General features: G+C 36.6%; 1 protein-coding gene and 1 pseudogene across 1 annotated transcript in view; both read left to right on the top strand.

Annotated features, from left to right (window-relative positions):
- Positions 1–10,985, top strand: part of PKN2 (protein kinase N2) — a 133,918-nt gene that overhangs the window by 85,177 nt on the left and 37,756 nt on the right. The gene's annotated exons all lie outside the window — the stretch shown is intronic.
- Positions 8,914–9,710, top strand: LOC115870140 (annotated as a pseudogene).

The following is a 10,985-nucleotide window of genomic DNA, read 5'->3' as shown; positions in this document are numbered from 1 at the left end:
TTTGAAGGACAGTTTTGCCATATATAGAGTTTTTAATGAAAGATTCTTTTCTTTCAGCAGTTTAAAAATGCTATCTCATTCCTTTCTGGTCTCAGTGGTTTTTGCAGATAAACCAGCTTAAGTTTTATTAAACATCTGTTGTACATGATGAATCAATTCTGTTTTATGATTCACAGGATCATCTTTGACTTTGAAAAGTTTGATTATAATGTCAAACTTTGGATTTGTTGATCTTCGTGGCTGCTTTGTTTTTTGTTTTGCACAAAATTGGCAAGTTTTTAAATGTTATTCTTCAGATATTGTTCTGTATTCTTTTTCCTCGTAGATTCATTGTACAATTTGGTATGCTTGATGATATCTTGCGGGTTTTTTTGTCGCTATTTAAAAATTTTCTTTCTCTTGAGTGAATGATTTCAATTGACTTATCTTTAATTTTGTTGCTTATATTTTCTGCCTACCCAAGTTTTATGGAGCATCTCAAATAAATTTTTTTCATTTTGCTTTTCAGCTGCAGAATTGCTTGCTATTTGATTAGTTTCTATAGTTTGTACCTCAAGTTCAATATTCTTTAAATATTTAGATCTTTTTCTTTCTTTCCTTTACCTTGTTGTACATGCTTTCTATTAGCTATTTGAGCGTATTTGGTGCTGTTGATTTAAAGTCATTGTCTAGTAAGTTCATAGTCTTCCTCTTGGACAGTTTTTGCTAAAATTTTTTGCTCTGAAACCCCCATAATTTCTCTTTGTATGCCGTAAATTTTTTTCTTTTAACTCATGCATTGTAGATATTGTAATTTGATAACTCTAGAAATCAATCTCCCCCCAAGATTTATTTTTAATGTTTATTTTGGGTTGTGGTTGTTTATTTAGTGACATTTTCTAAACTATTTTTGTAAAGATTTTATTCTTTGTCATGTATGAATATGTTGTCTGTTTTGGTAGCTTAGTGATTAGACAATGATAACAGTTGGAAATATGATAAAAGTCATTCATTTTTTTAGCTTTTCTGTGTATTGGGACACACATAACTTTAATATTTAGGCAGTTTCCAACTGGGCTTTCTCCTTCACTCACAGCTCAGACAGAACTTGAAGATGAGCCAGAAGTGAAAGTGTAGTATTCATAGATCTTTTCCAAGAATGCTTCTTTCCTGGACTTATAAATAGTTTTCTTGATTCCTAAAAATATATGGAAACCTTACAGTGTTCTTATTTCCTAAAGCATCTTACTTCTTAGCTTTTTTTCCAAGATTTTTTGACTTTTCTGATGTCACCAATGGATTATCTTTATGTCCAGGCTTCGGCGGCTGGTTCATTGCCTTCAGATATTTATGATAACACCACTAGCACTGCCTCTGCTCTCAGAACCTTTTATTTCCCTGCTCTAAGACTTTCCTGGTTAGAAAAAACAAAGGTAAGCCTTTTGCATTAGTCCTTTAGGGAGCCGCAGATATGAAATAACAGCCACACTTTTTAAAGGAGTTTTTCTGCTTTCTCTGTTCATATGGAACCTGCATTGGGAACACAAGCTAACATTCTTAATTTTGACTGTCCGTTATTGTTATTTTTAGTAATTCTATCCCATTCATTTCTCTGATGTCGCCTACAAAGGTTATTATGTTCCACATGACAATTTTGATTGCATAGACTACCCCCAGCTTCAGAATTTTAGAGTGTCCTGTCTTTAGTAACATTAATAAGGGCCTCACCTTAATAACAGTTATTCAGTATCCATGGTTGAAAGTGTTCCTCAGTATTACATACCATACTTTCATATCCTAGTAATTTGAATATGATTAGTCATCTTTATAGTCTGATAAAGTTCTACATTAAAACTCACAAAGACAAATTAATTTTTAAGCTTACTACTACCACAATTTAGGATCAGTCTAATGTAGTTTTCAAATTAAGTTCCTAAATCTTAGCCACCTTGTAATGCCACGGTGAATTCACAGAGAAGAGCACAAGATACCACTCTGTCTTTTCTATTTTGAGGGAAATATAACATTGTTACACACTGGGCAGTAACCATTATAGCTATTAGCTCAAGGGAGTTTTAGTTTTAATATTAGATGAAGTACATTCCCTTTGATGATGTCATATATTGATGAAGCTGGGGTTCCTTGGTTACTGCTATAAACCAATCCAAAATAAAAATCAGATTTTGAGAAGTTGTGTAGTATCTTGTAGGCACAGGTATATCACTAGATATAATCGTGGTTATTTAAAATGATATAATTTACTTTTTCAGTTTGTATTATTTTTTTTCAAGTGGCTATTAAATAAAGAGAACTCTTTGACACGTATTTTGACCTAGGGACATCATGAGAAAGCTATTGAAACATTAGGCCAACATGAATTGGGAAACCTTGGGAAACCTCTGGTATAACCTTCTACTCAGTGTGACTTGTTTACCTTCCCAGCTGCATTTTATAACGTGTGCCATAAATCTTCTATTGCCATCACACTGGTTTTTGCACTTCCCCACTATTTGATTTCTCAGAGAAGAAAAAAGAAACTCAACTGCTGTCGAGTCCATTCCAACTCATAGCGGCCCAATAGAACAGAGTAGAACTGCCTGTTTGGGTTTCTGAGAGGTTTTTAAAAATCCACAGGAGCAACCAGCCTCCTCATCTTTATCCCACAGAGCCACTGGTGTGTTCAGACTTTTACCTTAAATTTTGCAGCTTAGTCCACTGTGTCAATAGGACTCAAATCTATTTCATCATGTAAGTATTTAAACATCCAGTTAGTATAATGAATATGTAAAGGTTTTTCTAGATAATTAAATACAAGTTTTCTAATTTAACTTGTTTTCGTGGAAGTTGTAGCTACTGCTTATCAATATAAACATTTACATGTGTGTGTGCATATGTGAGATTTAAAAGGACATCCCCTTTAAATCACCCTTGGAACCTAGATTTCTGAAGAACAGAAACTTTGCTATCTTCTTACATGTAATCCTAGTCTGTGTCCATAAGACATTTTCTTACTTAGATATTATTTGATGATTAGCCAAAGGCTTTATTTTGTACTTAAGGAGCTCTGGTGACACTGTTTAACCACAAGATTGGCTGTTCAAATTCTCCATCCTCTCATGAGAGACAGGCGAAGCTATCTGTTCATGTAAAGATTTACAGTTGTGAATGGGAATCAACTTGATAGCAGTGAGTTTGGTTTGTTTGTTTTTTTTGTACTTTCTGTCTAATGCTCATCACCTTATGAGTCAATGATAAGTACTTTGTACTCAAGAAATTCTGAACGATTTGGTAATTTAGAAAAAGAGAGTTAGAATGGGGATTTATCTTATTTTATGAAAAGTTGGCAGGGGGGTGGCTCAAAAAAAAGGGAAAAGTTAGGGAGCTGCATTGTGGAAATTCAAGAAGTTGGTTTGTTTTCCTTTTCTATTTTGATTTTCTTTCTCAACTTCTGAAGAATAACTTATTCAGTTCTTTTTCCCTGTTTTTCATTCCCACACTGAATTGTGCTTAAAGCGATGTGTGTGTGTGTGTATATATATATATGTCAAATCAGTCTAAAAGGAAGATCTTACAATTAAGGTATTTTAGTTATTTTCGTTAGGTTTTGTTTTCTTTTTTGCCCGCCTTAGATTTATTTGTACCAATCGAACAGGAGGACACCAACTCCATGGAGATGGCAGCCCAAGGGCCACACCTGTCCCTCTCGTACTCAGGTAGAGAACTACTTTGTGGGAGCTTGAGCTGGGGTCGAGACCTTGAGCTGGCAGAGCCTCAGACCCTTGGCAATACATGCTTGGGCCCGCTTGGCAAGCTTGGGATGGGCAATGTGAGCCCTTCGACTGAACTTGTGGATGACACCCATTGGGATCTGAGCATTGACCTCCTTGGGCCTCACAAGAGCCTTGATAGCTTCGGCGTGAACATCTATGGCCTTGGCTTTGTTGGCTTACATTTTCTTCAGCCGCTTCTTGTGCTTCTTGACGAAGCCATGGTCCTCGAGACCTTGGGGTTCACCTCCTTAGGAGAATGATATCATTGTGATTGGGGTTTCTTGATGCCATTTCTACACCATTTTCAGGATTGCTTATACACGGTGTAGTTCTTGGGGTTGGCCATGTCTGCCCTGACGCCTGCTATTCCCAGAGACCAGAAGAGCTTTTTTCTCAATTCTTAAGGTTTAATTTGAGACTTAGTCTAAATATGGAGACTTAGACCATGATGAGAAATATCCTAATAAACAATTAGATATAATAAAATATTAACATACATAAATTGAGGAATACTTTCTGCCCCGGAGGAGCCCTGATGGTGTAGTTGTTACACAATGGTCTGCTAATCACAAAGTCATTTTGAGACCACCATTCATTCCGCATGAAAAAGACTAATCCATAAAAAGTTACAGTCTTGGAAACACAGATGGGCATTACATTCTATGGGGGGGTTCCAGTATGAATTAGAATTTACTTGATGGCAGTGACTTTGGATGTTTTGTTTTTTTTAATCTGAGTTTTTCGTTGCATCTCATTATTTGTAATTTGTGTCATCTACAGGTTGGTTTCTCTTATGGTTGTATGATAATAATATTGGAATTTACACATCTATTGCTAGACATAATGTGTAATACTACTTTTCGTTCCACAGTCTTGGATATTTATTAATTTTTATTAGATGAGATTTCCTCGAAATTTAAAATGTTAATTGTGCCAAGGTAAAAAGATCCAGTTAGTATAATGAATACATAAAGGTTTTTCTAGATAATTAAATACAAGTTTTCTAATTTAACTTGTTTTCGTGGAAGTTGTAGCTACTGCTTATCAATATAAACATTTACTCTTTTGCTTGTGGCAAAATTGCCATATTCTGGGTGATGAAAGTTAAAAATATAATTATAAGTGATTTCTAATATGGTTATTATACATGCAATTGCAAGTCTATCACCTCATTAAAGAAACTTCTGGATATTTAATAAAGATCTTAAATCCCTCCAGATTTTTTGGCCTACATGAAAACAGGTGTTCAATATTGTCATGTCCAGATATATTAAGATTACTAAAATATTTAATAAGCTACCAGACTTTAAAGTAGTAGCCAGATGTTTTCAGTTTCCCCATGATGACTTTTAGAGCCTAACATTTAAAGTAGAAGTGAGGTAAGTTTGGCAGTGTAGCAAAAAACAATAAAAACTACATGAATACAAGAAGTTGTTTCTACTGAGGGGAAAAGTTCATTACACACCTACTCCTTCCTTATTAACTACCTCCTTTTCGGACGTTTTGCATTTACAACAGTTTTAAAATAATCTGCTGTATACTATTTGGTCCATTAAAAAATTACATACATCTGACAATAATTAGTGCTGAGGTGCAAGGCCAGAGCAACACCGATGGTGATTGTTGGGATGATATGTCAGGGCGTACTACAAAGTTCTTATTCTCGTGAACAGATCTCTCAGTATATGCGTGCTATAGAAAAGAGTGGTGAAGAAATCAAATAGCATGGGCTCTCAGAAAGTATAGCATTTGAGATCTTAAGTGCTTGTTTTAAAACAAGGAGTCGTACTATCTTAGGTGAAGTGTTAGCTAAGTCTACATGATAGAGGCACATCAGCCTGTATAATCTAAGAACTGTAAATAATTAAATCTAAGATCAGAGAAAGGAATGGAATTAGAGATTAAATTCTGAGTAGCCAGTTTTCAGAAAGCTGTGAATAACAATGAAAGCCCAAAATATATTTGCAGTGTCGCTACGTGGATTAAGCCGCTGGTGAATCCCCTCCAACCATTGACAAGGGATGTAAATAGTGTTGCTCTCAGAGTATATGGGAAAGTAGATGAATCCAGGTGTAGTTAGGTTTAAATTTGTTCTAGTTTTTAATATAATTAGAATGTGCCTTAGTATGGTTTACTTACGTTTCCTTTGCTTGAATGTCTTAGATATGAAAGGTTTATCATCAAATGTGGATATTTTCAATCCCCCACCCTCACCCCCGCAAATAGAAGTTATTTTCTTTATTTGTACTACTTGTCTTCAGGGACTTCACAACCTTCCACACATTAGGCCACTTGAAGTTAAACTCAGTTCAGTTATTCATGATCCTCCACCCTGCTCTATGCTCTCTGCGCGCGCACGCATGTGTGTGTGTGTGGTTTTGATTGTTGTGTCTTCAAGTTCACTTACCTTTTATTTTGCAGCAACGCTGGTGGCTAGGTGGTTACACATTCCAGCCACTCTGAGGGAGTAAGACAAGGCTTTCTACTCCTGTAAACAGTAACAGTCTCAGAAATTCAGAGAGTCGTTCTACCCTGTCCTCTAGGGTCACCATGAGTCAGAATCGACACAGTGGCTATAATTTGATACAGGTAATCTATAACTGGTGTAAGGTAAGCATTGCGCTGCTGTAACTACAAGGTTCAACCCCACCAGCTGCTCCAAGAAGTCCAGGACTAACTGCTGCCACAAAGGTTTTCAGTCTTGGAATTGCTGTGCAGTGTAGCTGTGTGTTGCAATTGACTTTAACAGTGGGTAATCTGCAACTAATGAGTCTTAGTGACGTTGGGTAAGTTCAGCAGTTTGAGCACGCCCACTGCTACTAGACAGAAAACTGAAGCTTCCTGCTTATGTGAAGATGTAAAGCCTTGCAAATCCTTCCTATATAAGGTTGCTGTGTTCTTGTTGTTGGGTACTATTGAGTCAGCTCCGACCTATAGCGACCCTATGCACAACAGAATGAAACACTACACTGTCCTGCACCATCCTTACAGTCATGGCTAAGCTTGAGCCCATCAGTGCAACCAGTGTCAAACATCTTCTTGAGGGCCTTTCTCTTTTCACCACTTCTCCACTCTATCAAACATGATGTCCTTCTCCAGTGACTGATCTTTCTTGACAATATGTCCGAAGTATGTAAGATGAAGTCTTGCCATCCTTGCCTCTGAGGAGAAGTCTGGTCTTACTTCTTCCCATAAAGATCAGTTTCTCCCGTAGCAGCCTGGCATTTTCAGTCTTCTTCGTCAGCACCACCACTGAAGTACATTGATTCCCTGAGGTCCTCCTTATTCAGTGTCCAGCTTTCACATGCATGTGATGCCGTGGAAACTACCACGGCTTGGGTCAGGCCTGCTTTAATCCTTAAGGATATCCCTGCTCTTCAATACTCTAAAGAGGTCTTGTGCTGCCGATTTACCTAAGGCATCATGTCTTTTGATGTCTTGACTGCTGCTTCCATGTGCATTGACTGTGATCCAAGTAAGACAAAATCCTTGACAACTGCAACTTTTTCTCTACTAATTATGTTTCCTTTTGGTCCAATTGTGAGAGTTTTGGTCTTCTTTAGAAAATGCTTCAATTCAGCAAGCAAGGTTGTGTCATCTGCATTAGGCCTTCCTTCAGCCCTGATGTCACATTCTGCTTCATATAACCTAGCTTCTCTGATGATTTGCTTGGCATACAGATTTTGTGGTGAGAGGATAGAACCCTGGTGCACACCTGTCCTGGTTTTAAACCATGCAGTGTTCCCTTGTTCTGTTCACACAACTCCCTCTTGAGCCATGTGTAGGTTTTGCATGAGCACAATGAAGTGTTCTGGAATTCCCTTTCTTCTCAAGATTATTCATAGTTTATTATGGTCCACACAGTTGAATACCTTTGTATAGTCAGTGAAACACAAGTAAACATTATCTGGTAGTCTCTGCGTTGAGCCAAGATCCATCTTTTTAAAAACAATAACATTTGGCCTTGTTGCACATTTATTTGTTTGTTTGTTTATTTAAAAGTAGTTTTATTGGAGGCTCTGACAGCTCTTATAACAATCCATACATCAATTGTATCAAGCATAACTGTACATATGTTGCCATTATTATTTTATAAACTTTTACTTTCTATTTGAGCCTTTGGTATCAGCTCCTCTTTTTTCCCTCCCACCCTCGTGAACCTTTGATAAATTATAAATTATTATTTTCTTATCCAAAATCCAGCTGACATCAGCAATGATATCCCTTGTTCGATGCTTTCTTCTGAATCTGGCCTGAACTTCTGGCAGTTCCCTATCAGTGAACTCCAGCAACCAATGTTGAATTGATCTTAAGCAAAATTTTACTTGTGGGCAATATGAAAGATACTGTTCTTTATTCTGAGCATTTTCTTGTGTCACCTTTCTTTGAAATTGACACAAACAGGGATCACTTCCAGTCATTTGGCCAAAAAACTGTCTTCCAAATTTCTTGGCATACTTGAGTGAGTGCTTCCAATGCTGTCCAGGATTGGTGTGAGTCAGAATCAACTCAGCGGCAGTAGATAATGATGTTGGAAGCTGCAACTGAAATCTGGTGGCACAGTTGTTAAGCATTTGGCTGATAGTCAAAAGGTCTGATTCAAACCTATCAGCCACATGAAACAGTCTGCTTTCATAAAGATTTACAGCCTTCGAAATACTGTGCTGGGAGTTGTACTCTGCCCCATAGGTAGCTTATAAGTCGGAATCAGCTGGATCACAAGGGTTTAATAATTCCTTCCCTTTAAGTTTGATGGGACATCACTTCTGTGATTAAAGTATGTTACTTGTCAAAAGGAATTTTGCAGATGTAAGTATAGTTACTGATCTCTTTCAGTTAGTCAAAAGGAAAATTTCCTAGCTGGGCCATATATTATCCACACATATTCTTTAAAAGCAAAGTATTTCTCTGGTGACAGACGGAGAAGTTAGATTTGAGTCATGAGAAGAGTTCATACTTGCCATTCCAAGTAAGGCAGTGAAGCAGGGCACATGAGAAATTCAGATGTCTCCTTTTTTTTTTTTTATTTAATCATTTTATTGGGACTCATACAATTCATCACAATACATAGATCAATTGTGTAAAGCACACCTATATATTTGTTGCCCTCATCATTCCCGAAATTTGCTTTCTTCTTGGGTTCCCGGAATCCGCTCATTTTCAGATGTCTCCTTTTGAACTTCCAGCTGTTGGCCTGCAAGAAAATGGGGACTTCCCTCCACGTATGGTCTCCTAGAAACTACAGAGAGTATGCTGGGCAGTCTAAAGGTTTATCCTTTTTGTTCCCCATCTCTCCAGGTTTCACTTTTATCATATCACCTGAGATCTAATATCTTTAAAACTAGTTTTTAATATATTTTATTTTAATCTTTTAGTTGTTTCAGTTGAAAGCATAAATCCAGTAATTTTTACTGGTTCTTAGTTAGAAACTGAAGTACTTCTGTTATTTTTTAATTATTTAAAATTTTTAAATAAAATTAAGTTTTAATGATTTAATGTAATGGAATAGCCCTTAACAGGAAATGGTCTTCTGAAAAGTAATATGCCTGGGGCTTCTGAAGCTGCTGAAGTGGTGGTCAGGAAGTAGGCTCCTCCACTTGGTCTGTACTAGGAAGCGCCTTCCCCGCAGTATATCAGTGTAAGCCTGAAGGAAAAAAAAGATCTTCTACCTAAGCCCTGGCGTATCAGTTATGCAAAAATACCACTTAGGGAAGCCATCTTCAGAAGATCCTAGATTAAATCACAGTCCCAACCTCCCCATCAAGTTCTTCTTTTGAGAAGGTTACAAATTCAACTTTGGCTTAGAGGGTCAGGAACAGAGTCAATTTCAGAGGCTCTTTAAATACATACAGTTCCTGGGATGTTGAATTCAGAGAGGTGATCAAGCTTATTAAAGCAGATAAAGTGAAAATTGTAGCCAGTGATGGTAAAAACACTTGCTCCAATACTACAGCACTATAACATATAATTTTTAAATGGCCTTTTCATGCTATCTGTTATTATTCATCGCTTTTTGAAGAGAAGAATAGATGTGACTTCAGCAATGTAGAAATGACTACACGGTGTTATACTAACAAAGAATTTTATAACTAGCCTCTTACACTACCTCTGTTATACAGCATGGAAAAACTGAACTGTTTTATAATGACAAATGAGAAGTTGTTGCCTTCCTACAAGCATTTTGTAATTAACTAATTTTAAAACATAAAAATGGAGAAAAATAATTTTTAAAAATAAATGAAACATTAAAAATATATATATGGTATATACATGGGGGGGTTGTTTTTCTTTTAAAATACTAAGGCACCATGTTATTTTGAGTACATTAAGTCTAGCCTAAATAAAGATTGAACCACAAAAATAAAAATCGAGCTACATGTCCAGGTAGCCTAGCTCACTTTTCTCATATTCTTATGAACTCCTTTAGTACTTGTAAACTTAAGTAAATTGCAGTTCCTTCATTCCTAGATAATTATAATTCACAATTAATTTGACTAACTAATGAAATGAAAATTAAATGTCATTATTTTACATTTAAAATATGAAGAGTACACGTTGCATAAGGAGAAAATAAGCCATATGATGTTTTTTCTTTAACTATACGAGGGGGCACCCAAAAAAAACCAGAATTTTTTTTCTCAAAGCTATGTATTTAAATTTTTTTACAAAGCAACCTTTTCATCTTCAAAGTATTCTCCATTACACTTAATACATTTATCAAATCTGCTATTCCATTTTTAGAAACATTTCCAAGCTTGTGCGTTTGAATGGCTGACAGCACCTCCATCCCTTTTTTCTTCACCTCTTCTGTGTCACCAAATCGCTGTCTTTTCCTGTCCCTCTTCATTTGTGGAAACGAAGTCACATGGAGCGAGGTCAGGTGCTTGGGGCAAGAGAGGCATGCTGTTTTTTGCCCAAAACCTGGCACACTTTGAGATAGATGGCTTTGTGAGCAGGTGCGTTGTCGCAGTGGCAAAACCAGCTCCCTATCTGCCACAAACCAGGCCTTTTTTGTTGCACACTGTTAATGCAATCTTTTTAGAACCTCTAAATAGAAAGCTTGATTAGCAGTCTGACCTGGTGGAACGAACTCCAAATGCACTATGAGTCGACATTTTCATCCATTCGGGAAGTTGATAGTCATACAAAACAAGGTTTGTCATCAATCGACATTTTACTTCTTTGAAATGAGAAAACTACTCATATACTTGAGTTTTTTCCTACAGTGCTGTCCTT

Source organism: Echinops telfairi, unplaced genomic scaffold, assembly GCF_000313985.2.
Source record: "Echinops telfairi isolate 266 unplaced genomic scaffold, ASM31398v2 ScPeMD7_443;HRSCAF=831, whole genome shotgun sequence".
NCBI classification, from domain to species: domain Eukaryota; kingdom Metazoa; phylum Chordata; class Mammalia; order Afrosoricida; family Tenrecidae; genus Echinops; species Echinops telfairi.
This window is presented reverse-complemented; position numbering and strand designations above follow the sequence as displayed.